This window comes from Pogona vitticeps, chromosome 5 (assembly GCF_051106095.1).
Source record: "Pogona vitticeps strain Pit_001003342236 chromosome 5, PviZW2.1, whole genome shotgun sequence".
Classification (NCBI taxonomy): domain Eukaryota; kingdom Metazoa; phylum Chordata; class Lepidosauria; order Squamata; family Agamidae; genus Pogona; species Pogona vitticeps.
This window is the reverse complement of record NC_135787.1, coordinates 127,994,004-128,021,195: the sequence shown is the minus strand read 5'-3', so window position 1 is coordinate 128,021,195 and position 27,192 is coordinate 127,994,004. Positions and strand designations below refer to the sequence as shown.

General features: G+C 41.8%; 1 long non-coding RNA gene across 2 annotated transcripts; it reads right to left on the bottom strand.

The window, feature by feature from the left end:
- Nucleotides 1-228: 228 nt before the first annotated feature.
- Nucleotides 229-7,425, bottom strand: LOC140707736 (uncharacterized). 2 transcript variants are annotated; one of them, XR_013536881.1, is made up of 4 exons: nt 6,746-7,425; nt 4,155-4,307; nt 2,078-2,384; nt 229-1,362 (listed from the first exon to the last, which is right to left on the bottom strand). It is a non-coding gene; the product is annotated as an uncharacterized LOC140707736 (long non-coding RNA). The 2 variants fall into 2 exon arrangements; XR_012087907.2 differs by lacking the exon at nt 229-1,362 and having other exon boundaries at nt 1,893-2,384.
- Nucleotides 7,426-27,192: the final 19,767 nt, after the last annotated feature.

The window sequence follows — 27,192 nt, the reverse complement described above, 5'->3', positions numbered from 1 at the left end:
TTTCTGCATCTCCCTAAGTGAAGCCAAATTATAACAAATTGCCATATAAAAACAAAATATAAATTTGTTAAACTTTTATCCCTCCATAGATTTCCCTATAATTTACCATGTGACAGCAGTTTACATTACGAAGAATTTTTCATGGTTAAAGCTGTTTCTGCTAAAGACAAATGATGCTTGATAAGTCATCTGTGAAACAGACATTTAAATTTTTTTCCCCTTCAGGTGTTTTATGTTTCTCCCCAGTTCTTGTAGCATTTGGCTGACAGTTCCATTCATTTGTCAAGGCTAGGTATTAAATCTGGAATATATATTATTTCCATAATTTAAGGTACATCTGTAATATCCAATAAAATGTATAAATCAGGTCTTATGACACCCCAGTCTCTCTCCCAGTAATATATACAGTTGTCTAAGTTCAATCAAAAGGAGAACCCAATTTCAAAATCTTTCCTATTCTGCCCTGCAATCTAATTCTAACACTAATTCTAAAGTACAGTAAATAGAATACATTCCATTTTTTTTTTGACGTTTCAGAATCAGGTATTTAATTGGAATAAGGAGTGAGCAAGGTAGAGCCATATTTGTTCAAAGCTCAGAAAAGGAACAGAAGCTGTCACAAGGCAAGCATACATGTTTGTTTAAGGCACCAGGAGATGGAATGCATTTCCAAAGTCCTGCCAACAGGTCATGAAGAAAAAATAAGCTATTTTGCTGCTTTCCCATTGTTTCCACCCCACTTCCCCAAATCCTCACAATGGGAAGGAAATGCATCCTATTCTCTGAAATGTTAGGAACAAAACTTGAGAAGGGGGGGCATGTTGATGTCATAGACTGGACCCTAATGTCACTGAAGAGAGACAGACATGACTTGGAATGGAATGAAGCACAACATGTGTACAAACCCTTTTGTGCTATGTCTTGAGGCCTGGTGGCAGTGAGGAATTTCAGAGCCTCTTGCTTTGAGATTAGTCTCATTGCTTGGGGACTAATTTCAGAGCAAATAGAATAAGACCCTGGAATTTCACCTGGTACCCTGTGACTTGGAAATACTAGAGGGGGAATCTTTTAAACCAGGAACAGGGGTGGGGCTAAACATCACCCATGCTGGAAGCAAAGCTGGGCACTAGTAGGTCTTTGGGTGCTACATTTGTCTGCCCACACTGTGCCCTCATTCTTCCATCTCAGGGTTGCAATATTAGATGCGTGAGGAGGTGCAGATTTTGTTTCCAGGATCAATGGAGGATGAGCATATGAACTCTTCTGTCTCTAACCTTGGTAGGGAGATCTGATATTTCCTATGATCTCTGATACTTCATCTCAAAGACTGTAGGGTTGCATCCCGATGTATCATAATTTATTCTGAAGACAAAAAAAAGGATTATATATTTGAAGAGGATACACCACTGTGTGAGAACATCCCTCCTCCCTCCCTCATTTCATAAATTTCATTTTGATCATTTTACTGTGACAACATCTTCTTACAGATTCACTTTAGTAAAAACCCCCTCATGGGCATTGTTGCTAAAACAGGGAAAGGAATGTATTCCTTTCCCTGTTTTAGCAACAATGCCCATGAGGGGGTTTTTACTAAAGTGAATCTGTAAGAAGATGTTGCAATATGGAGTGTTGCTGTTCAGGATTCTAGCCATTCCAGTCCTTCTCCCTTCTCTCGCATTTTCCTATTACTTCATCTCGACAGCGAAATAGCACTCTGTGTCTGCTGAGCAAACCCAGTCTGACTTGTGCTTGTTACTTAGTCTTTAAACACCCAAAGTAGCAAGCCAGAGAGCTAATTCACAAAACATAGTTCTTGTCATGTTTGTGGGCAGCAAGTGCTGGATGGCAGCTTCAAAGTCACTCTAACTCTTAAAAGAGAGATCACCAGTGTCCATGGGTCAAGCAAAAAAATATTTGTTCCAAGTAATTTGTGACTTTAAATTGCAGGAGCTCCAGGTAACAAATTGTTTCAAGGAGTCCAGGCAAGGCAAAGAGGTTTTGATGAGTTATCTCCCAAAACTAACTGATAGTGTACACAGAATTTCTAGTTCTTAACATGCCTTTCCTGGGCATCCACCTGTTTCCAATCAGTTATCAAGAGATCTTGAGATGTTGACATAGCTTTAGCTCAACTCTTTTTATCCATCGTCTTGGTCAAACGGAATCCAAAGCTGTCAGGCTCTCTTGATCATCCAACACCTCATTGACAGAACTGACATCCGCCCTTCACCCCAAGTCTTTCTTGAGGGTGCTGTCTGTTGGTCGCTTGGTTTCTCCTGTTCATTGGCACCTCTGGGTGCAAACTATCCTCTTCCCCTTCTTAAGATGACTGATCAAGATGAGGCATGAGAGATTTGTATAAAGGATAGTCCACATATGTGAACCTATAAGTAAAATATAAAGTATTAGTTGTATTTTGTTAACAGCAATCAATGTGAAGATATTAAATGTTATATGTGCATGTATGAATCAGCACATGGTGTGTCTGAACTATTTTAAGAGCAAGCACAATCCTCTGAACCAGTGGGGTATAATGGAGCAAGTACTGGTCCTAGATTCTAGCTTCTGGTCTACCATGAAGCTAATTTTGGATTACTCGAGGGATGAGGAAAGTGTGATCTTCCAGCTGGTGTTAGACTGCAGTTCCCCTAGTCTGTCATCATTGCCTATGATATACAGGGATGATGGGCACCAATGTAGCCTCTAATTTTCAGCCCTGCTGGGCAAGGCTCTGCCTCTCACACATTCAACTTTGCCCCTGCATGCACATGAGACTCTGCCCCCTGCACGCAGGGTTTCACCGCAACCAGAATCACTGCATGGAGGAGGAGAACAGGGAGGCAGAGACACGTGCACACGCACATGGCTCAAAGGGAACCTTGATGGGCACTGTAGCCTAACAACATCTAGGAGGCCAGAATTTTCTTTACATGATGGCTAGTCACTGTCAAAATATCCTACCTTTTGCAAAGATTAAAATGTGACTCTCTAACACCCTCCAATTCTGTAGAACATCATCCCATTTGTAATCTCCTGCCTTTCTTCTAAGGCAGACTGGGTAAAGGGCAGCCCTCCAGATATTATCAGTCATCAATGTCACCGCTGCCACCACAATAGGAGTAGCAACACTTATCTATGCAAAGATACGGAAAAGGAGTAACAAAAAGTAACTTCTTGGTTTACATGGTATTCAATCCAGTTCTTGCTGAGAGTTCCATTCAATTAACTTCATGTGAATAAGATTGCAAGGCTTAAGACTCCAGTTCTGCTCTCTCTCTCTCTGTCTTATTGAACACTTGTTTTGTATAGAAAAGCAAAGGCAAAGACAAGTGTCAGCATACTGACTGTGTGGGTGCTGATCTAATTTCAAATATCATGCTGTAGCACTGCAGTATAACTATGGATTGGTTGTATTCTTCTCTTAAAAGGCTTTACAAACAAAAAATAAAGAAGGACGTGGTTGAGGCTGCAATCTCATCCACACTTATAAGGCAGGAAATCCCACTGAACTCAGTGGGGCTTTTGTGTGGGAGAGGATCTGTGGAACTACATTATGACAGCAGTAATGTGGTGAATTATAATGTCCTGTTGCATGTTTCATGTGCTTAAAGGAGCTGGAAAGGGGGAAACTGGAAGAGCTAATCATGGACAAGTCTTTCTATTTCTCCTTTGTTTGGTTTTTAACTGTTTTACACATAGCACTGTTTAAAATTGCTTTTATTATATCCTTTATAAGGTTATAAAGGTGTGCAGATGAGACTGTACCCACCTCCAAAAAGTGGAATAACAAAAAGCAATCGTCTGACAAGATTGAGTGGAGAAAGAAGGAGAGGAGACATCTTGAGTTGACGAAAATAAAAGCTCACAGGATCAGAGGGTCTAGTTTAGCTGTAACTAGTCATGGCTAACCTAATTCTCATTGATAACTAATTCTTGTAATTTTTGGTATTAATTTAAAATGTCAAAAAAAGAGAGAGTCCTATTGATTTCATTGAGTCCAAGTGTGATTACATCACCAGTGAGGTGTTGTGGGTAGGGTGAAGGACTAGGACTCAGAAGATCTGGGTTCAAATTCCCACTCACCCATGGAAACTCACTGATGTGGGATGGAACTGGTAAAACCACTCCTTACATATCTTAAATATCTCACTTACCTTGGAAGGTAAGTCAGTTCCAACCTGACTGCACAGAACAACAGCTCTACGTGTGATTAAGTCTGGATCCAATCCAGTATCAATGAAGAAATCGCAAAGCAGGAGACATCACTCCATACCACTTCATTTCCTTGTTAACCCTTGCAAAGTATACTGTATATGTAAAATAAATCCACACTTTAACATCTATTTAAATATGCATTTTCTCTCAAAATAGACATAGAAGTGTGTATTCCCATAAAACGTATACTTAAACATATAATTTGGCATATTATTTGAAGTGCCAAGAATGGTATCACTCCACTCAAAATGGTGTGGAATTCATCTGCCTTTCATAGGGTGGGGAAAGTCTCTTCTTTTGCCCAAGAATGCAGAGATATATACCACATAAAATGAAATGAGTTCAAATATATTGGCTTTTGGAATGCAGAGATATATATACCAAATAAAATGAAGCAGAACTTGAGTATATTGCCTTTATGAAGGTTGAAGGGAAACAAATGCAGTAAAGTATGATGCTGAAACAAATTCACCCCTGTATCTGGTTTCAAAAATTGATGCAGCCAAGCTTTGTTGTGTTCAGTTCTCATTTAACCCAACGAAAAACACAGTAAATAAAAAGGCAATGAAATTATAAGCATTCAAAGAAAAGGGCGTAAATTCTAACTCCCCCCCTTTGCACATGAGGAGAAGGAACTGCAGAAATATCCTCCTTTTCCTGTGAGAGGATGAGCTATTTTTGGCACTCTCAACCAGAGTACAAGACCATTTGGGGGCGGGGTCTACCACTTCAACAAAATTGCACAAAGCACAGGAATAACACTTCAGTACAAATAGTAAAATGGCATAAGATGATAACAGCTGCTAGTTGGTTGTAGGGACTTTTAGAGATTAGTAGCCTAGCAAGGATGCCTGGCTCTTTTGAATCAACCAGCTATCCATGCTTGCCCTTGGTGCTTGTGCTTTGCTTCACTGAGCGAAGGAACTGTTGTTTTGTGCAAAGGAAATCTCTCAATAAGAAAACAAATAGCAGTACTCATCTCACTCTTGCCTGGAGGTGAGGTACCTCATGGGATTTGGAAATTCCTTGTGGAGGTGTCTGGTTGAATCAAAGTTGATTAAATTAACAAGAACAAACAAATTACAGGCATTTTGTTTATCTCCATTTAAGGATCTATCATACTACCTAAGGTAGAACATTTAAACATGGAACTAGGTTGACCATCAAGTGGCTTCTTCAGTGTGAAGTGCAGACTATATTCCCAGCTCTGAATATAATTAAGTAGGATATTTTGAAAAATTACAAGTGTTTGGTCTCCATAGAGAAGGTGGATCTTGAAATCTAAACCAACTATGGGGTTCTTTGGCAAGTCATGGGTCTACTTCGGGGAGAAAGGCAGCAAATAAAATGAAATGAAATAAAATAATGAATAAGTCATTAGAATTTAGTCTATTAGGCAAGGTTATTTTGGAGACAAACAAGATGAAAAGAAGCACAACCTTTGTATAATAAAAGGCAAGGAACTCAGATATGTGGTTTTTCCAATTTTTTGTGCATATTGAGGGCAAATATTTCCACAGAGTATAATACAAATGATGATTCCTGATCATATTTTAAAAGCAGTTGCAGTACCTCCTGTTATAATTTTCAAAGCCCTCAGTTTTGAAGAACCTTGTTTTCCCTGATCTTTACTTCTCGTGCCTGTCTCCTTCAACCACCAGCCTCCTGGAAAGTATGGATCATAGACGGATAGCTTTCTTTTCCATTTAAATTACCCCAAGGATTTCATGGCAGGAACTTCTGATATCCATTCCTGGGATAAGCAACATCAGTACCTTGCAGCTGGCAAGGCAAAACACAGAGCTCACAAGTGTAACTTGTAACCTAGCCCCCTCGCCCATCACTTTTTGCGCAGTCCAACGTGAAAGATGAAAGCAATTACCTTGGGCATGGCTTATAGGACTGAAATACATTAAAAAGCTGAGAAATAGTTCTTTAAAAACAGAAAAGAAAGAAAGGTCAACACTTGACTTGAGAGTGGAAAGATGTTATTGCTTATGGGAAAGTAGAATTCAGGAATTAATTTCTCTCGCAGTGCATGGCTGATCCAAGTCCTACAGCTATGAAGACAAGAAAGCAATGAAGGAAAAATGGACAAATTTCACTGTATTATCTCTTGACTGGAATCTATGGTTTTTGAGACAGACTGAAATGTGCTAGGGGATTTCATTGTAGGAATGATTCTGAACCCACTAGCAGTAATTGGGTTTCCTTTCTCTCTTATCACAACTGGGCAGGTTAATCAGAATGGTCTTAGGCTGTCATTTGCTCCTAAAGGCATACATGACATAAAAGACTAAGGCAGGTGTAGGAAACTTGTGAGAGTCCAGTTCTTTCTTCCTTCTTTTAATTCCCTTTACTGGTTAGTATGTTTTGTAATGTAGTTTTAGTACTTTTATTGTTTTCTTAGGATGTCCTGTTTACCCTTTTCCTAAGAGAACTAGATAAAGATTATTAATTATATTTTGTCTCAATGTCTTGAAGCCTTTTTTTTAACAAGAGAAAGAATAAATAACATTTCATTACTTACAGTTGTGACCAGATCAACAGCAAACTAACAATCTGATTGGTTGCAACAGACTAGAGAGGAGGAAAGGTTTGCTCAGCAGAGAGGTGGGGCTCTCTTTGAATTCAGAGGTGAGAGGCAATAATTGGTTAGTGCTGAATAGACTGATAGTCAGCCTAGCCCAGAAAAACCCCACCCAGCCATACAAACCACAGGCAACATGCAGTAAAAACTCAAACAAAGATGGTAGTGGTATGTGTGGAGTCCAGGAGCTGAAGAAGACTGAAATGCAGATCTTGGAAGTAACTGGTTACAAAGAACTAGTGACTTGTAATTAATTCATTTCCCCAATAAATGCATTGCATTACATTTGCAACTCAGTGAGGGATTGCTTCGTTCCCTTTTCCATGCAGCTCAATTTTTCAGCTGTTTTTACATTTCTGGGAATATGGTCTGACCAAATGGTGTTGGAAGAATACCACAGATTATGATGATGTAGAAGACACAGCATAAACTGCTTTGTGTCCCCTTCTACCTGACACCTGTAGGCTGGGTGGATTATGAAAGATATTAAATTGAAACTTTCATTTTCAGCCTTGCATTGTAATTGTTAACAAAATTGCTGTTATCATGCAGACCTGGTAATAATGGTAATTATAAGCATGAGAAACCTATTCTACAATAGGGGTCAGGGAACTCTTTTACTTTTTACCCCCCCCCCCATTATATACATTAATATTACAAAACACCCCCCCCCCCGGGCTCTTGCATTCTGTGGCTGACCCCTGCCCCACCTCTGTGATTGCCTGGGACCTGTGGACATCATCCGGGCAGCTAGGCTGGAGCTGCCACACCACTGGGAAGGTGCATCCTTGGCGAGGGGAGGCGGTGCCGCAGGGCTGGCAGGTCCACTGGCCATGAGCTCAGGTAAGGTGGAGTGGGAAGGGGGGCTCCTCGACAGTGCACCAGGCAGGTGGGCGCAGGCAGGAAGGAGAGCCCCGGACAGGGCTCTGCTGAGCAAAGAGTCCAGCTGGCCTGGTACGCTGCCCTCCCCCCCACTTTGGAGTTGAGGATGACAGGCGGGTGCCCTGTTCAGTTCCTTGCCAGGGCTTGCTCTCCCCACAATGGAACACCCACCTACACACAGCATCGATGGAAATAAAATGCCTGGGGGTAAAATGCCTGCTGCGACTGTCCTCATTACCCTCAGAATTTTCATTTTTACCCCATTTGGGGTAATTTATCCCTGTTCCTTGACCACTGTTCTATAATATGTTTACCTACCTGATGCTATTCAAAACATTTTATATAACACAACACCATCTAACTAATAGTTGCATAATATGATCATTTCCAAGAGAAGTCTTCTTTCTTTTAATCAGTTTGAGAAATTTACTTTTTTGGACTGCACCTCCCAGAATCCCTCAGTTGCTATGCAAAGTAGAGGATACTAGGCTCTTTTGTTGCAAAAAGCCAGTATTTCTAAGCTCTGGCATTAACCTACTTCCTCCCCACAAAAGTCACAGAATGCGATGAATTTTTATGAGAAACTAATCGCACATGCGGAAACCAGGAATAAGAAATGAGGCAGAGACCAGGCAGAGCCACTCCAAATTGTTCTGCAGGCTTTTCTCCAGCCTGACCTACTTGCCAATTTAAAAGATTGAATCCCACAAAGGAAATATTAAATAGCCAGAAAGACTAGACTGACCTGACACAGGTTAATTTGCTTGTTTTCTGTGAGCCTAATAAATTCAAGCACTTGGAAGGATGCTATCTAAACCTCAACAGTGACTACTGGTTACAAAATTATTCTTTTTGAATGGAATGGGGTCTTCATGGGAATCTTCATGTAAAAAGGGACCCTTAATTGGATCATATATAATGTGAAGATAACGAGTGAAATATATAAACATTTAGAGAAATTCCTTGGTTTATCGGTTAATTAGCTGGTATCAGTGGCTATTTCTAATGCTATGACAACTCTTCATTAGCCACCTTTACATGTTTCTTACAGGGAGAGACCTCCACATGATTAAGGGACACCAGGCAAAATCCACAAGATCAAATAAGGAATCTGTTGTCCTGGTGAGGTGCCATGTTCTATAGACTCTCATATTTGTGTGCAGAGATGGTGAGACTGAAAATCATCATCACCACCATCGTCTTAGAACTGCAGAGCTGGAAGGGACCCTATGAATCATCAAGTCCATCCCCTACGAGGGAGACATGGTGGGGAATAAACTCCCAACCTCTGGCTCCACAGCCATATACCTAAACATGTGTTCTCCAGTTGTACTGCTAGAAATAGCTTAGGGTCTGAGTAAGCAGTGTAGCAAACAGCCCTGCCCTCACCTGTCCATCACAGCTGAACAGTGGAGAAGGAGCCAATGAGAGGATGGAAGGCGGAGCCAAGGGGGGAGGGGGCTGGATATAAAGGCTGATGTATGGAGGATGAAGGGAGATTCTGGTACTGAGAGACAGTGTGAAACTTAAATGTGAACTAAGAGTGAGTTAGAAATCTGTGAGAACAATGAATGGAATAGAGAGTTAAAAGAGGTTTAAAGTTATAGCAATTTAGATTCAGATACTAGTGATTATCAGCCTGTGATTTACTTATTAAATATTAATCAGATGTTAACTTCCTTGACCTAATAAATGACTTAAGTTTTAAAAGCACCCATTTCTCCATGATTAAGTGGTATTAAAGCAGTAATACCTGGTGGCAGCGAAGAAACAAGAAGGGTGAGAACTTTGTGAAGACCTGGGAGAATAGGGGCTTCAGAGGAGATCGCCACAAGCAGTTATCCTCTGGCGTAAGGTATTCTCTCTGCTCAGATCATGGGATATCCATATGGCCAACTCTCTCCCTCCCTGGGCTGATAGAAGTGCCTCCACAGGTGACATTGCCCCCCCTTTGTGTTACCATGGCCTTGATAGGTACAGCATGGATATTTCTACATGGTTTCTGTGGAAATCATGGGTGTGGTAGGAGGTTTTGCCTCCTCAAGCCTTGTAAAATCCTAGTCTCTTATAAAAAGGTAATTGTGTAAAAAGACATTTTACTTAAAGAAAGCTTAAACAGGCTCTCACCACTCTAGGGCCAGTATCCTATTGCTAATCCCAGCTAGTGTACCCCTGTACAGTCAGTAGGATTTATGTGAGTATTGCCTCACTATTCAGCAAATGATTCAAGAGCTCTAGCTGAGGCTACTGATTGGATACTGGCCAAATTAATTAACAGCCAATTTTTAATTTCCCCTTTATAAAATTAAATGTTGTATAAAAGAACAGATGATAACATGTATAACTCCAGACCTCCTTAGATAAAGCTGATAATTTGGATTCTTTCTAATTAATCATCCTTTGGATCTTTTCTAATCTATTTTCAGGTAAAGTTTTAGATGGTTAGTGAAGACTATATAGTTCCACTAGGCTCTTGGTCCATTTTCATTTTCACTCTGATGTGAAGATTTCCATACCCATTTCAACTTATTATTTTGAGGTGCTTGTGTTTTATTGTGTTTCATCATTGTTTCTATTTTACCTAAGCTGATATTGCCTTGAATGCTCATTGGCTGGATGGTGTTCAAGGAAGGAAGGAAGGAAGGAAGTTATATTAGAAACCCACTGACTGTTATACTTACTTGGATGTATCCAGCTTCCATCCTGAGCACAGCACAACATATACTGTCTACACTACAGCCAAGTTGATAGATATAATTGCATCTGCTTGGACCCACAAGATAGGGACTCCAAACTCAAGGACCTACAAAAGGTATTTCTCAGACTACAATACTCAGCCAATATAGTTAAAGAAAAAATTAACTGGGCAATGTGAATTCCCAGAAGCAACCGAATGTGAAACAGACCCAGACAAGAAAATGGCCAAACTCCATTAGTTGTCACCTTTAGCCCATAATTGAGACCATTCACATGCATCAAAATTATTTTCAATCCATTCTTGACAAAAATAGTTCACTTTCCTTTGGTGGAAGGCCTGTAAAGGTAAAGTTTCCCCTTGACTTTTTTTTAGTCAGTCGTGTTCGACTCTAGGGGGCGCTGCTCAGTGTTTGTCCAAAGACAGTTTCCATTGTCACGTGGCCAGTGCGGCTATACACGGAACACTCTTTACCTTCCCACTGAGGTGGTACCTGTTTATCTACTTGCATTTACCTGCTTTCGAACTGCTAGGTTGGCGAGGAGCTGGGACAAAGTGACGGGAGCTCACTCCGTCGCGTGGATTTGATCTTACGACTGCTGGTCTTCTGACCCTGCTGCACACAAAGGCTTCTGTGGTTTAGCCCGCAGTGCCACCACGTCCCCTGTACTTCCTTGCAAACAATCTCAAGCAACTATTGACACATAATAGACTTTAGAATGCTGACAGAGATGTGAACTCATCCCTGTTACAATCCGAGGTGCCAGCTCTGTCCCCATATGTGCTCTGGCAACATGATTACAGGCCCCAACAATGTCACACACAGTACCAAGGACCTGTTTACTTGTTGCTTTGCTAATGTGATTTATGCCATCATTTGCCAACAATGTCTTTCTGCACTTTGCGTAGGACAAACAAGGTAGTATCAGAAGAATGAATGGCATATATCTGACATAAGGAATGGCAATACACGAATATTTCTGTCTACCTAGACACTCTTTGAACGATTTGAAATTCACTGTTCTGGAGAAAAAGAACTACAAAGCTAGACTTGAAAGAGAAACAGCTGAGATAAGGTATATATGGACACTGGAGACCCACTTAAGAGGACTGAATATCAATCAAAGGTTCTTAAGTCATTACAAACTGTGAAGTCCTGCATTGATTCCCATAGTTTTCCCTTTGTGTCAGCTATGCTATTGTAGACTGATAACTGACATTATTTGGTTATTAACTGTTGCCACTTTGTCCATAATCTGTATCCCCACCTAGTCATGGGGCCATGTATAAATATGATTCTCATATGGTCTCATCTCGTGTCAGAGGAAGTGGGCTCGATCCCCAAAGGGCCAGATTAAAATACAGTATAGCAGTTAGTTTTCAAGGTGCCAAAACATTTTTGTCTCTTGTTCTTATTTTGTCTGATATGTGTCCACAGTGTCACTGATTATTTATAATGCCAGCACAGAGGAGAATGGGTGTGAGTCAGTTTGTATGATATACTTACGCATGAAGCTATTCACTACATGGAATAACTGCCCTGTGGAGCGGTTTATTGTGGAAAGTTTTGCTAAGTCTTCTTATCTGTCCAGCTTCTTCTGCCAGGGGCTTACATTTAGTGGAACAAAATGTGCTTCAGCATTATCAGTGCAATGTTTTAGTATTACCGGTAGAAGTGCACTGTGGAAGTATATTTATTTAGTTAATGTAGCCCTTGGGTTTAATGTAAGCCCAGTGGCTGTTTTTTCAAAGCTTTGATCTCATCAGACTCATGCTCTCCTGCCTCAAAAATGATTTTTCTCACAATTTTAAAAAAATGACTTATCACTCCTAGAAGCCCCCAGAAACAGTAATTCCCCTTGTTAGGCTCTGCGATCTATTTAATAAGCACTCCAGTTGATTATGAAAGAAAGAGGAACGCCTTTAAATCCTCAATTAACCAGTGCATTTAAAGTCTGGACTTAGTTCACACTCTGGGAATTCGGGCACTATCACACCAGAAGGTATTTAAGCAAATTTTGTAAAGTTGTCAAGAAAGAGCTAAGTTTTGGTTCCTAAAATAGTCTAGATTACCATTGTGAGGAAAAGAAAGTTACATTGGGATGTGTCCTAGAAGGACTCAGTACATACATCAACAGATTAGCTCATGGAGAGGCTAGGAACATGTTGGGCTTTGTTGAATATATAAGTAGAAAGGGAAAAAGAAGCAGAACAATTGTGATCACGATAAAGAGGATAGAGGGAAGTCCTTTTCCCTCTCACGCAACACTAGAACCAGGGGTCCTCCGCTCAAACTGAGTGTTGGGAGAGTGAGAAAAGTTACCCAGCATGTTATTAGTCTGTGGAACTGCTTACCACAAGATGTAGTGATGGCATCTGGCCTAGATGCCCTGAAAAGGGGATTGGACAGATTTCTGGAGGAAAAGCCCATTGCAGGTTACAAACCATCATGGGAATCTCCAGGCTTAAAAGGAAGGTACTTCAAAATGCCAGGTGCAGGGGAGTGGTATCAGGAGACAGGTATCTAAGTTGTCTCATGTGCTCCCACAGGCATCTGATGGGGCCACTGTGAGATACAGGAAGCTGGACTCTTCTTATGTTCTTATGTAAGCAGTCATAGTCTCATAATCACAGAACCAGTGAGATTCAAAGAAAAAAGATAATGTCATGACCAGCCCTGGAACTCCAGATGTGGAATCATAAAGCATACTCCAAAAAAACCCCTAAAGAACCTCATTGGCTTCCTGGGCATTGCTTTTCAAATATATTTAATTCTTCATCCAATGACCATTTGTGACATCCTGTTACTTATGCCAAAACTAAATAATTACATGGTTCATGTAAACATATGCTTGGCCTTGCAGTGAGCTTATCTAATCAAGCACATACTGACTCCAAGTCCTTCTAGAAGATGTCCTCAAAATGGTGATTTAGAAATTTCTTTCTGTGCTCTCAGAACTTCTGGTACTTCATAAACTGACTGTAAAGTAAATTTGTTCTCCTCTGTCAGCAAATCCATGTGACTTTTAGCCTACCTGACCTTTGTTTAAAGTTGTGTGTTGATAGATTTGAAAGTATTGATCTAATATTGATGTATTTGACTACCCATGGCTTTATTCCAATCTAAAGGGTAAAGATGGGACTTTACTGTCCAACCACTTATATAGCTTGTAATATTTCTTTGCAGTGTTTAACATCAGAAAGTACTCATTTTTCAAAACCAGAAATAGATTTCTGGCCATTTCCATTTTCTTTCTTTTTTAACCCCCTTCAAATTTTCTTCATGGCTTTAAAAGTATCCACTGCCCCTTTGATCTGCCAAGTTGACCAACCATGATTTAAATCCTACCATCCTTTTTAAAAAGAGAACCTCTGGTGATATACTTGAGATTCTAGGAGTTATTCCATTCGACACCAACCAGAAGCAGATTCCTTCAGAAACATGGCTGACTAATATGAGGACCAACCAACGGCGAAGCCTAAGGGGAGCTAGGAATGCCGAGAATTTCAGTTCAGTTCATGTTTATATAAAAATTTTCCAAAATTCAAAAACTATCTTTGGGATATAAAGAATTTTGAATTATGGAATTGTGGCTGACTCCATGCTGTGGAGGAGCTGGCACATACAAAAAACACTTCCCTGTACAGATGTGCTTTGAACTGGAAATGTTCAAAGCAAGGAAATGGACTCAATGGCCTTATAGGCCTCTTCCAACTCAATTATTCTATGATTCTATGTGTACTACCACCACTGCCTCCTCTATGGGAGGTGGATAGAGAGGATCAGTGGGAATGTGATGGTGGGGGCAGGAGCAGGGAGCATTGTTACATACAGCACTGATGTTACCTGTCTGTCATGGGTTTGGAGGGAAAGTTCCATCCTATGGGGAGTGGAAGGCGGGACATCAGGAGGAGGGGCTGTACTGTATAAATATGTGATGCCTGGGTGGTGAAGCACACACACACAAGGAGATGCTGAGAGACACTGGGTTGTGACGAAGCAGCAGCTGGGAAGAAGAAGCTGTTGTGGGAGTCTGTGTGTCAGACAGGGTACTACTGTGTGTCAGAGTACCAACCTGATAGGTTCAGGTGTCTGTGGGTTAGCCAGAACTGATAGGTTCAGGGTCTGTGCTTCAAGTTAAGGGTTCTGTGTGAACCAAACTGTATGCTTGTATGAGTGAGAATAAGCCACGTTACTTTATCCTATTCACCTGATTATTTTATTTTCCTGTGTGTGTATTTAAATAAACCTTATTCTTTTTATTGTTTAAAAATCCATCCCTGGTCTGTGTGACTTCTTAAAGGGAATGGTTGGTGGCAGCATAGTTAACGTGTGGCAGATCCCAGTAGGTCTGGGTTTGTCACATTGATTGGTGTCCAGCGTGTGGGATACGACTGGTCCAGTTGTCCAGCGGTCCAGCAAAGCCTTGGCAAGTGTGCCCAGAGCAAGGGGGGTCTAGTCAGGGACAGTCTGAGGCGCGTAGGTAATCTTCTAGGTGTACCTCACGGGGAGGTGCGCTAGTAGAAGAACGTGCCAACTGGGGAGACTTAGATTAAGGTGCTCTGAGGCAGCCTAGTTTTGGCGGGAAAAAGCTGAGGCAAAACTGCGTAGTAACAGTGAGCTAGCTTGCCAGCTGAGAGGCCCAGCAGAGGGGGGTAGGCTCTGACTCGATACTGTTGCAAGTTTAGTGCTGAAGAACAGCAGCAATCTCTAGGGAGAGCTGGTTCTGAGGCAAGAAGGAAAAAAGTGGTCGTTTTATTTTGAGGCTTGACTTTTTAAAGCAGCCTGTTCTGAGGGGGGATTATGCCCTTGACTCGAAGCCAGATGGCAGAAATGAGTGATGTGAAAGACCCCCAGATTGACCAAGGTTCTGAGGATGAATTTGGCTCAGTGCAAGGTGACAGCACAGGAGAGCAGAACCCAGAACTTAGAAAATTGCTCATAGCCCAACAGCATGAACTGAGGATGAGGCAATTTGAAATGGAGGAAAGGGAAAGAGAAGAAAGATTAGAGAGAGAAAGAAGGGAGGAAAGGGAGAAACAGAGACAATTTGAATTGGCATTGGAGAGAGAGAAAATGGCGTTTGAATTAAAAAAACTGGAACTGATGAACCAGAACAATAATAATAATAGGGATTCTGAGGGAGGCCAACTGTCTAAAGCTGACCTGAAGAAATTCCCTGTGTACCACAAGGGAGATTGTCCTGAGGTGTTCTTTTCCTTAGTGGAAAGAGCGTTTGTGGACTTCTCAGTGAGGGAAACTGAGAAGATGACCATTATGCGATCTTTAATCAGTGGTAGCCTAGCTGAGGTTTATGCCGAGATGCCTGAGGAACTGATGAAAGATTTTGCAGAGTTTAAAAAACTGGTGTTTGCCAGACATGGGATAAATGCAGAGCAGCTGAGACAAAGATTCAGGTCCCTCGCCAAGAAACCAGAACAAACTTTTACCCAAGTGGGGGCCCAATTGGTGAGGCTGCTTGAGAAATGGCTATCGCAGGAGGGGACAGAGACCTATGAGCAGCTTAAAGACTTGATAGCACTGGAACAGTTCTATTCAGTCCTGCATGGGGAATTGAAATTCCAGGTGAGGGAAAGGAAACCGAGGTCTGTGGCAGAAGCCGCAGAGATCGCAGATTTTATTTCCCAAATAAGAAAGCCCTTGGGTGAGGGGAAATCTGTAGGTAAACCCAAAGAAACCTACAGCAAGTACTCTCAGGGACCAGGGAAAAGCCAGCAAGGGGGAGGGGCCCATGGTGAAGGGAAGCCCTCAGACATGAAACTAAGACCTCAGATTTTGGAGGGAAAACCAAAACAAGATGAGAGAGAATCAAAATACACCAGAAAATGTTATTTCTGTCAGGGAAAGGGTCATCTAATCTCAGAGTGTGAGAAATTGAAGCAGCTAAAAGGAATGGTGCCTCAGGAGTCTAGTGGAACCCAGCCAAAAGCTGTGTTCTGTGTCCAGAAAGAGCAAGGCTCAGTGTCACTGAGGGAGCCGGTTGCCATGGCTACTCAGTCTGGAACAGCTACCTCTGCTGATCAGGCTGAGGAAAATGGTCCTCTTATAGAGGTAAAGCGCTGCTTGCTGGTGAAAACAGATTCTCCGTTGTTTGAGACAGCAGGGGTGGACGTAGGAATACTTGACCGTCAGTATAGGGGGCTGCGGGACACTTGTTCCCAGGTAACCCTGTGCCATCCAGATATTATTCCTAGGGAGTTTATAATCCCAAATGAGAGCATGAAGGTGGCAGGGATTGAGGGGCAGGTAATCTCTCTGCCAGTAGCAGAGGTACCTGTCAACTTTCAAGGCTGGAGGGGAGATTGGCGGCTAGCGATTTCATCGGCTCTGCCAGCAGCCGTGCTCGTGGGAAATGACCTGGCTGAACATGTGAAACGGGTGCTAGTGATTACACGCTCACAAGCCACCACGGGGACAGTTCAGGGGGGTAATGATGAGCCAGAGACGGAAGCAGAGGGGAGTTCAGAAGCTGTGGTGGAAACCTTAACCACAGACAGCAGATTTGGACAGGAGCAAAAGGCAGACGCCACTCTCCAAAAGTGTTTTGAACAGGTGACTGACGCCCAGCTAACACCTGAAACCCCAGTGAGATTTCTGGAGAAAAAGGGGGTTTTATATAGAGAGTCCCTGAGGAATATCTCAAAAGGGGGAGATGGGATCAGAAGTCAGCTGGTGGTACCTGAAAAGTATCGCCCCATGATCTTACAAAGGGGTCACTCTGACATGTTTGCTGCACACTTAGGGGTGAAAGGGCCCCTTGATTTGATCAAACAAATTTGGGAGCAGATCACCCAGGATGACCCACAAGACGTTGTGACGTACATAGACACCTTGATGAATGACCTAAGGAGAAATCTAGAGCTGGCAGCAGAAAACCTGCAAGCTCAGAAGGTCAGACAGAAAACATGGTATGACCACAAAGCTAGAGAGAGGCACTTTGACCCAGGGGAGGAAGTGCTTTGGCTTAGGCCCTGCAGAGAGAATAAACTGCAGCTCAAATGGGCAGGACCATATAGGGTCATTTCCAAGATGTCAGACCTGAACTACCTAATAGAGCAGGAGGAGAACCAAGCAAGGAGGGTGGTTCATGTGAATGCCCTAAAACCCTACTACAGAGGGGAACAGAGGGTTTTATTCGCGATAAAAGCAGCTGAGAGTGAGGAAGCTGAATTACCCTTCTGGGAGGGTAGAGGGGAAGTAAAATACAACCCAGAGGAGGTAAAGATCAGTCCTGCACTCACCCAAGACCAGCAGCAAGAACTAAAAATGCTGCTTAGTAAATATCAACAGGTGTTTTCCAACAAGCCGGGGATAGTGAAGGGAGTGATGCATCGGATCCACACAGGGGATGCACCCCCGCAGGCAGTATCCCCATACCGAGTAACGGGACCCTATAGGGACAAGGTGCGGAAGGAGCTGGACGAGATGCTGAGGGAGAACATAATCGTCCCCTCTTCTAGTCCTTGGTCCTCTCCGATAGTCCTTGTGGACAAGCCTGATGGGAGCATTAGGTTTTGTGTCGATTACAGGAAATTAAACCGTGTAACCACTCCTGATGCCTACCCAATGCCCAGGCTAGACAACCTGATTGAAACCATAGGGGGTTGTCGGTTCATCTCATCATTGGACCTGGTAAAGGGATATTGGCAATTAAGAATTGATCCCAGGGATCAAGAAAAGACTGCCTTTTGCAGCCCTTTTGGTCTCTATGAGTTTCGAGTCCTGAGCTTTGGTCTCAGAAATGCACCAGCCACATTCCAAAGGCTGATGGACCAGACCTTGGCAGGGCTCAGTGACTTTACAGTGGCCTACATTGACGACATAGGGATCTTCAGTAATACCTGGGAAGATCACCTGATACACCTGGAGTTAGTGCTGCAGAGGTTAAGTGCAGCAGGGCTAACAGTAAAGGCCAGCAAGTGTCAGCTGGGTAGCCCAGAAATAAAATACTTGGGTCACATGGTAGGGGGAGGAATGATAAAACCCCTGGAGGCCAAAATAGAAGCTGTTCGTGATTGGCCTAGACCCAACACCAAGAAAAAAGTCAAATCATTTCTTGGGTTGGTGGGCTACTACAGAAAGTTCATCCCGAGGTTTAGCGAGATTGCGGCTCCGCTGACCGATCTGACGAAGAAGACGGCTGATGACCGCATCCCGTGGACCAGCGACTGTGAGGCGGCGTTCCAGAGGTTGAAGGAGGCGCTAATCAACTATCCTGTCCTGCGTGCTCCAGACTTCGACCGGGAGTTCATCATCTACACCGATGCGTCTAACAGCGGGGTAGGAGCAGTTCTGTGCCAGGAGGATGAGAATGGTGACCAGCATCCAGTGTCCTACCTGAGTAGGAAACTTCAAAAAGGTGAGAGACATTTGGCAACCGTGGAGAAGGAGTGTTTGGCCATAGTCTACGCGATCCAGAAGGCCAAGCCTTACATCTGGGGAAGACATTTTGTTCTGTGTACTGACCATTCACCACTGCAATGGTTAAAGACAATGAAAACCCACAATAGCAAACTTATGAGGTGGGCTTTAAACCTACAGGACTATGACTTTGAAGTGAAGGTGGTCAGAGGGTCAGTGAACTGTGTTGCTGACGCCTTATCAAGAAGACCTGAAGAATGAAGACGGCGAAAGAACATGGACTATATGTGTATATAATGATGACAAAAGTTAAATGTACCTGGTTTTGAATTTGGTTTGTATGAATAAAGGTAAATTGATGTAATGTATATGGTAAATGTTTAAATGCCTATTTGCTATGGTTAACTTAGAGTGTAAGAATAAGTAAGTATAATATGGTATGTATAACTGTTGTTGTATATTTTATTCAGGTTGTTTTTTGGTGAAAAGCACGTTAGCTTTCCCCCTACAAAACAACTTATAAAGAGGGGAGGTGTTACATACAGCACTGATGTTACCTGTCTGTCATGGGTTTGGAGGGAAAGTTCCATCCTATGGGGAGTGGAAGGCGGGACATCAGGAGGAGGGGCTGTACTGTATAAATATGTGATGCCTGGGTGGTGAAGCACACACACACAAGGAGATGCTGAGAGACACTGGGTTGTGACGAAGCAGCAGCTGGGAAGAAGAAGCTGTTGTGGGAGTCTGTGTGTCAGACAGGGTACTACTGTGTGTCAGAGTACCAACCTGATAGGTTCAGGTGTCTGTGGGTTAGCCAGAACTGATAGGTTCAGGGTCTGTGCTTCAAGTTAAGGGTTCTGTGTGAACCAAACTGTATGCTTGTATGAGTGAGAATAAGCCACGTTACTTTATCCTATTCACCTGATTATTTTATTTTCCTGTGTGTGTATTTAAATAAACCTTATTCTTTTTATTGTTTAAAAATCCATCCCTGGTCTGTGTGACTTCTTAAAGGGAATGGTTGGTGGCAGCTTAGTGTAACTGTGTGACATATCCTCCTCTATGGGAGGTGGATAGAGAGGATCAGTGGGAATGTGATGGTGGGGGCAGGAGCAGGGAGCATATCTCCATATCACTCTTCACTTCATTATGAGAAGGAAACCTGAACAGAAGCTATACCTTTCACCCACCGAAACCATAAAAATATAAAAAAAATATAAATCACATGTTTTCTCTTCAACGGCCTACAATTTCTTGAGAGTCTAATGAAAACAAAATATATTGCCAAGAATTGGGAAATGGAATGGAAAACAGAGGCTAGGATCATGTTATCAGTAGCATCTTCGAAGTGTAGAATCTTGAGAAGCAGAAAACCATCAGCATAATCAACACAAAGCTACCCTCATTCATATAACTCAGAACAGGACAAGCTTTCTCTATCTTATCCCAGTGGAGGAAGTTCAAGACTTGTCCTGTATGAGAGAAGGCTATGCATTGCTTAAGTTCTTGAACAATTTTGCATGCCTCTATAAGGCCAGCAGCTACATATATTCCTGCTCAAATAGGTGTCATCCTTCAACAGACTCTTTTCACTCTGTGGTCAGAACTGTACTAGTGTTCAGGTAAGTTCTGAATAACTTGTTGTGACTAATTATGGCTAATTGATGAGGTGCCTTGGTTCATCTTGGTCATGTGTTTCGTCATGTGCCTGACTGTACAACCAAGATGTGCCTGGCACTTTGTCAAGTAGCAATGGCAAGTTGTACAACCCTTAGAGAGTACCCATTGAATTCTGGTTAGTATGTCATACAAGGCACTGCATTGTAAAGGTAGATGCCTGGGGCCAAAAATTTGGCAAATTATTTGAATTAGTATGTGCACTTGTAATTGGCAAGCCTTTGAAAGTTGCTTTCAAAATATATTTCAGTACAGTTGATAATTCAAGTAACTTCAAAGTTGTTAGTTACAATTACCATTACTTTGTTTTTAAAGAGAACTTAATTACTTTCCTATTTCTCAAAATCCTATTTCTCTGATGAGAACAAGAAAGTAGGACTCAATGAGAAGAATCCATTCAAATGGGTGGTAGTATTGGGACTGTAAAGAACAAGCTAGCCTGAGAACATCTTAATCCACCCCTTTCGTTAATCTTGAATGTCCCTTATGAAACTTGGCAAATGGTTCCTATGTTTTTCGCAAATAGGGCTACAAATATCTCTGGGAAGACACTCAATGATGGCAAAACATATCCTTAGGGCATTCTGATGAAAAAAGTGGCTGCCTCATGGGCATATTAATGATATCTTATTTCAGTCGGGATGAGTGCACACTGTAGTAGATGTTAGCATGGAGAAAAGACTGTAACTCTGTGGGATCCTGACGTTTATATGCTAAGTTGAGAAGAAGTCCCATTATCTAGTGCTGAGGTAATTATGAAAAAGCTGCTTACTCTGTCTTGAACAGTTTACTAAGCAAAACTCCATGGTTGCTGGCATTGAAAGACAATGGATATCTAAGAATCAATCAGATCTCACTCATTTTTCTCCTTCCTGGAAATGTATTTCCAAGGAGTGACCAAGGCAAATTCTGCACAAAACCTCTGAGATTCTGCACCAGAATCTAAGCTGAAATCACCCATGAGTACTTGAAGTTGCCTGGGAACAACCCACTTAATCATGCAACTCAGCAAGGGAGTGGACATATGCTCATGTGGTCCTGGTGTAAAGTGGGTTTCCTAAGGTAGAGTGCTACTATGATTTTCCTTCAAGGTAGCTAGGACATCCACCATGCCTCTGTGTGTATGGTATGTAATACTTTTAATGTATCCTTAGAAATGCTTGTCATACCATGTGCTTTCTTTCACTCAACTCTACACATTATGCTTCAGTTTTGTGGCTAGTCAATGGAAGTTGAATATGGGTTTTCTTTGTAATTCGTTATTACCTACCCTTCTGCCTTCTCAAAAATCATGATTGCGAGAGTAAAAGAAAGGCTACTGGCATCTAGTTTGACCTCCAAACAAGTATTTTCTACCTTCTGATACAGTGTGCCACTTCCTGGTGGCTAAAAGTATCAAGTTCAAAGATGGTTGGGTGGGCTTAGTCAAACACATTGTGTTTTAAGCCACATCCTCATGCTTAAAGACTGAAAGACATATGTGACCAGCCCTGACCCAGGCTTGCCACTTTTAAAATATTATAAGGCTTGCCTTCAACCATAAACATATGAGCCCAAGCAGTTTTAGAATAAAATATGTGAGATTTTCTTTATTACAACATATCAACTGGTAAGGTAAACAGAGTTCAATGAAAGTTTATATTGAGTTACAACCCGCTGATAAAATACAACCCCCGTCTCCCAGATATAAATTAACTCCTACTCTTTCTCTAGCTCTTCTTCTTGACTCCATGTCCAACAGGCTCTTCAGGATTGGCTGGCTCATCTTCTGCATTCTCCCAGGCAATCTTCTGTTACCAGGCAAAATTGGTTACAGTTCCATCAATACATCCAATAAAACACAATGATATTCTAGGCAAAACATCTAGAGGAGATCAGATTTGGCCCAAAATAAGAGTCTTGGAGTTGGTGACTGGATGTCTCTTCTAGTTTTGGGATTCTTCCTCTGGATACCATTCAACAGTACCTCACTAAATGTGGGGAGGGGAATAGAGTATTCTTCTCTTTAGAATGAGCACAGATCTAACATAGAAGGGTATGAAGATCATTTTCTTCTTTACAAGGGAGAGTGGGCCCATGAACCAGGCCTAGTCCATCCTTCTTTTCTCATCACTTTTAACCCATGCCAGATGCAATCAGAGCATGCATGAGTTACCTTTTTGTTTCGGACCATTCCCAGAATCCACAGGGTGGATGAGAGGTGGTGAATATCTTATATGTGTGTTATTTCTTTTCTTTTCTTATTCTATCAGTGAAACAAAGAATTCAGAACTTAAGATTTACACAGAGCTCATTTTTGACACTTTGTATGAGAGGACACAGTAAAACAATACTTCTAATAAATCACCATATATACTTCAGTTGCTATTTGGCTGTTTGGATATCTCCGAATATCTGCCTCACACATAAGGAAAATTGATATAATGACATAATATGATACCTAATATCTAGTACTAGCCTCTAAATTGCTTCATTTAGCTGAATTTCTGTCAGATATTCAGTACTACATTATCGTAGTTTTATTGTAATGTACCTTGCTTCATGATCTCTTTGTCACAGTCTTTTAGATTCAACATCTCATATATTTTGTTTCCTGCCGTGCAGACAGCTTAAGCCTAAAGAAGCAGTTTTGCTTCCACAAGAAATGATAGGCTGTTTGCTGGTTTTGAGGAACTAATGTAGTATAGAACATTCACAGCTGTAAAGTACAGTGGTTTGGTTCTCTTTGGGTCTATTGAATCAAATAGATATTCTGGTATTCTACAGTTTAGAAAAAGAAACATGTATACATTTATTTCTGGAAAATCACTCAGAGTCAGATCAGGAGAAAAGCTGAAGTTACTTTACAAAAGCCTCTAGAATTGGATTTTATGAGTTACAGATGTGCTTGTCCCCCTGCTGGTTTGGGGATTCTGGGAGCTGTGGTCCAGAAAAGTAACATTTCTGAGCTCTGTGGAAAGAAGGGTGAAGCACAGAGTAGCATCAGTAAGCATTAGCAGCAATGGGAAACATGAGGGAACAAAGAATTTCATTTGTTCTGAGAACAGTAGATTTTTTTTTATTCAAAAGGACACAGGCTGGACACTTCTATCTTACAGAGAGTGTCATAATGAGGTACTTGTTACATATTTCTAGAGATCTTCATTAAAGATATGAACCCTTTTTACCTTTTTTTGGAAAATAATAATTGTAATATTCTTTATTTTCCACCTCTCACCCATATTGGCATCCCATCTTTTTCTAAATGATCAAAGGTGGCTTAAAATCATGATCAAAATGCACTCACACTAATGTTCCCTCTAAACTGTATGGGTGTGAAGGTGCACAGTGCTACATCGGGTGGGCACAGCCGAGTCTGTGCTTCCACCCATTTGCTTCTGGTTGGAAACTCATGCGCATGAGGCAGAGCCCCGTGCCACACTCTGGAAAATTAGAGGGAACATTGACCCACACTGATTAAATGAAAACACCAGAACAAGTGGTGTCAGTCAATATGAATGGAAATAATCTAAAACCTACAGATCTATAAGGCCAGATTGTCAGTGCATATTTAGACCAAAAACCTGCAAAATATTGACAAAATAGCTAGATCTCTCTAGCGGACAGGCACACAGTGATTATGTACAGTATGAGTAGTGTAACAAAATGCATCTGGTACAAACATTCAAGAGAGCAGGTGCAAATTCTTATCCACTCTGTATAAAAGCAGAGAGGAAACAGAAGCTGGCGGGGAACATAAAATGGAGTTTTTGAGCAATGAGGTGGTCTGTTTACCTTAGGGATTTTTTTAAAAAGCCCAGGACTGATCATTATAATGCATTAGAAAAGCTCCATAAGCCTTGCCCAAATCCACTAGCATGTGCTTGGCTTTTCTCAAATCCACCTTTTTGCCAATGTGGCTGCCCAACAGAAAGCATGAAAGAAAAATAGCCTGTCATCCCAAGGAAGATATTATGAGCCAGGGCTAAGATGTCCCCTTCCACCCAGAAGGGGGAGAGGGAGAGAGAAGATGTCCCCGCAGGTTTCCTGCATTAGAATCCTGACATTTCCTACCTTATTTATCAACAAAATCCAGCTCAGAAATATATCAGGAGGGGAAGCCTAGCAACCAATTTGTAACAACATCAAAATAAAGATATCATTCACAGTAAGTGGATATACAATGAGGGCTGATTGTCTGAAATGGTTGCCTGTCAATCTGGGAAATCTTGTATCTCTGGGGGAAAAATTCACAAAGCAATTAAGAATTTTTTTAAAAAAGTAAATGTTTTGAGGAGTTGATTTAATTGCTTTGTTGCCCTTGACTTTGATCATTCTCACCCTAGTAATTTCAGACTTTACAGTTGAAGGCTTGGACGTACAGGAAGGAAAAAATGTTTTGGAAGAATTTTGTTCATTTTAATTCCTAATAGAACAACATCACTATGTTTTTTACACCTTTCATATACCATGGACACATGGAGACTCCTAATTAAACTGTGTTCTAAATAGATCAAATGTCCCATTGTGGTTTCTTCTAGAAATCATAGAATAATGGAGTTGGAAGAGGCCTATATGGTGCAGGAATCCAAAACAAAGTACACTATATCACAGAAGTGAGTACAGCCCCTCACATTTCATAATTTATTATTATTTATTATTATTATTTATTATTTATTTTATTTATATCCCGCCTATCTAGTCAATAGACCACTCTAGGCGGCTCACAACAGGGGTACAACAATAACTAAAAATGAAATTACAAAGAAGAAAACTTTCAACCATGAAATTATAAACTAAGAAAAAGAAAAAAGGAAAATCAGGATTAGCTAAGGGGGGGTGGGGGGAAGGCCTGCGGAAACATCATTGTCTTTAATTGCTTTTTAAAAATACCCAGTGAGGGGGCCGCGTGAATGTCCGGGGGAAGGTTGTTCCAGAGGCGACAAACATTTTAGTATATATTTTCATGTGACAACACTGAAGAAATGACACTTGGTTACAATGTAAAACAGTGAGTATACAGCTTGTAGAGCAGTGTAAATGTGCTGTCCCCTCATCAAAATAATACAGCACACAGCCATCAATGTCTAAACTGCTGGTAACAAAAGTGAGTACACCCCTAAGTGACAATGTCCAAATTGGGCCCAACTAGCCATTTTCCCTCCCTGATGTCATGAGACCCGTTAGTGTCACAAGTCTCAGGTATGAAGGGGGAGCAGGTGTTATCGCTCTCACTCTCTCAGACTGTCACTGGAATTTCCATATGGCACCTCATGGTAATGAACTCCCTGAGGATCTGAAAAAAAACCAATTGTTGTTCTACATAAAGATGGCCTAGGTTATAAGAAGATTGCAAACCCCTGAAACTGAGCTGCAGCACGGTGGCCAAGACCATGCAGCAGTTTAACAGGGCAGGTTCCACTCAGAACAGGCCTCTCCATGGTTGACCAAAGAAGGTGAGTGCCCATGCTCAGTGTCATATCCAGAGGTTGGCTTTGGGAAATAGACATATGAGTACTGCCAGCATTGCTGGAGAGGTTGAAGGGGTGAGGGGTCAGCTTGTCAGTGCTCAGACCGTATGCCGCACACTGCATCAAATTGGTCTCCAGGGCTGTCATCCAAGAAGGAAGCCTCTTCTAAAGATGATACACAAGAAAGCCCGCATACGGTTTGCTGCAGACAAGCAGACGAAGAACATGGATTTCTGAAACCATGTCCTGTGGTCCGATGAGACCAAGATAAACTTATTTGGTTCAAATGCTGTCAAGCATGTGTGGCAGCAACCAGGTGAGGAGTACAAAGTCAAGTGTGTTGTGCCTATAGTCAAGCATGGTGGTGGGAGTGTCATTGTCTGGGGCTGCCAGCACTGGGGAGCTACAGTTCATTGAGGGAACCATGAATGCCAACATGTACTGTGACTTACTGAAGCAGAATATGATCCCCCTCCCTTCGGAGACTGGGGCACAAGGCAGTATTCCAACATGATAACGACCCCAAACACACCTCCAAAATGACCACTGCCTTGCTAAAGAAGCTGAGGGTAAAGGCGATGGACTGGCCAAGCATGTCTCCACACCTCAACTCTATTGAGCATCTGTGGGGCATCCTAAAACGGAAGGTGGAGGTGAACAAAGTCTCTAACATCCAACAGATGTCATCATGGAGGAGTGGAAGAGGACTCCATTGGCAACCTGTGAAGCTCTGTTGAGCTCTATGCCCAAGAGGGTTAAGGCACTGCTGGAAAATAATGATGGCCGCACAAAACATTGACACTTTGTGCCCAATTTGGACATTGTCACTTAGGGGGTGTACTCACTTTTGTTGTCAGCAGTTTAGACATTGATGGCTGTGTGCTGGGGACAGCACACTTACACTGTTCTACAAGCTGTACACTCACTGTTTTACATTGTAGCCAAGTACCATTTCTTCAGTGTTGTCACATGAAAAGATATACTAAAATATTTATGAAATGTGAGGGGGTGTATTCACTTCTGTGATATACTGTATATCTGACAGATGGATGTCTAATTTTCTTTTGGGTACCTCCAGCGTACCTGCTTACCACCACCCAAGGTAATTGGTTCCATTGCTGTACCGATCTAATAGTTAGGAAGTTTTCTTGATACAGTACTCAGCTGAAATTTTTCTTCCTGCAACTTGGGCCCATTATTAGGTGTCCTGATGGGAAGGAATGGGGCATGATATTTTCACTGATATCTGTATAATTTGGCACAATACTGGTTTAAAAAAATAATGTGGCTCTTTCACTTG